This window comes from Cynara cardunculus, assembly GCF_001531365.2.
Source record: "Cynara cardunculus var. scolymus isolate 2C chromosome LG 12, CcrdV1, whole genome shotgun sequence".
NCBI lineage: Eukaryota > Viridiplantae > Streptophyta > Magnoliopsida > Asterales > Asteraceae > Cynara > Cynara cardunculus.
Genome location: NC_037539.1, coordinates 34,390,543 through 34,391,959, shown reverse-complemented (window position 1 = coordinate 34,391,959; position 1,417 = coordinate 34,390,543). Strand labels below are relative to the sequence as shown.

General features: G+C 40.1%; 1 non-coding gene across 1 annotated transcript; it reads left to right on the top strand.

Annotated features, from left to right (window-relative positions):
* The first annotated feature begins 410 nt into the window (after window positions 1–410).
* On the top strand, window positions 411–517 carry LOC112523993. The gene has a single exon (XR_003070321.1). It is a non-coding gene; the product is annotated as a small nucleolar RNA R71 (small nucleolar RNA).
* The last annotated feature ends 900 nt before the right edge of the window (window positions 518–1,417 follow it).

Here is a 1,417-nt window from a genome sequence, read left to right as displayed (position 1 = left end):
TAACTCGGTTATGAACATAGTTTACTGATTCAGCATTGTGAGGACAGTGTTCATACGAGTGTTCCCCRCCACAGCACACGCATTGCACAGATAGGACTGTTTGGACTGGTGTATTAGCAGCTTGCTGTCCTCCCTGACCAGAAGTTAAGTTTTTCAACATGTTGGTCATGGAGGTAAGATGGGCTGTTAATGTAGTATATGCATCTACATCATGTATCCCCGCAGTCTTTTTATGTGACTGAGCGCGTGGGTCGGTCCAATGTCCATTGTTTGCCGAAATCTTTTCTAGGATTTCATATCCTTCATTATAGGTCATAGCTGTAAAGGCTCCACCCGCAGTCGCATCGAACATTTGTTTTGCCATGGGATTTAACCCATTGTAAAACGTCTTGAGTTGAATACAGTACGGAATGCCATGGTGTGGGCATTTCCTCAACAGCTCTTTGAACCTTTCCCACGAGTCAGGAACAGCCTCATCGTCCATTTGTTTGAAAAGAAAAATCTCATTTCTGGACTTAGCGTTCCTTGTCGGTGGGAAATATTTTCGCAAAAAAATTTCCGCCATGTTACTCCATGATGGCAAGAACCCGGAGCTAATGAGTTAAACCATGCTTTTGCTCGATCCCTCAAGGAAAATGGAAACAAAGTGAGCCTTAGAGCGTCATTTGACACTCCCGGGATCAAGAAAGCATCAGTGATTTCCATAAAAGATTTTAAATGCGAATGAGGGTCCTCCGAAGGTAATCCGGCAAATTGGCCATTTGTTTGCAACACGTGAAACATTATCGATTTTAGTTCAAAATGGAGAGCGGTCACATGTGGTCTAACTATCCCGGAATTTAATTGCTCAAAATCCGGAATAGCATAATCCATGTTCTCCCATTTTTGGAATTTGCCAAATTAATAATGTTCATAGTTTGTGCTCTTTGGTGCTCATTAGGTTCCGATTCTGTGTCCAAATTATTATCATTACCATTATGTAGATGTCCTTGTTGAAAGTTCGGGCATTATGGAATTTGTTCAAAACCCGGCGGTTGGTTTTCCAAATGTGGTATTTCCGGAATATTTGGGGGAGGTAACACCATATTTGGAGGGAGTGGAGCAAAAAATGCTCTTTGAACCCTCCTCCGATGGTGAAACGTGTTTGTCCCTATATTTCAGTGATCAATCTTCAATAAACTTCACAATCATGGCAGATCTGATATATCATTCAAGAACACACATATGAACATTGAGAGAGAAAGTCAATGCATTCAAAGTATAGTCAAACTCTCATTTACGTATCAAATCTTACAAATGAGCTTTCCTCTTTCAATTACAAAGACTAACCATATTTATATGGTCAAACCTACTAAACATAGTCAAAGTCAAACTTCTATCTAATAAAAGTCAAACACGCTGACTTTTACAATTATAG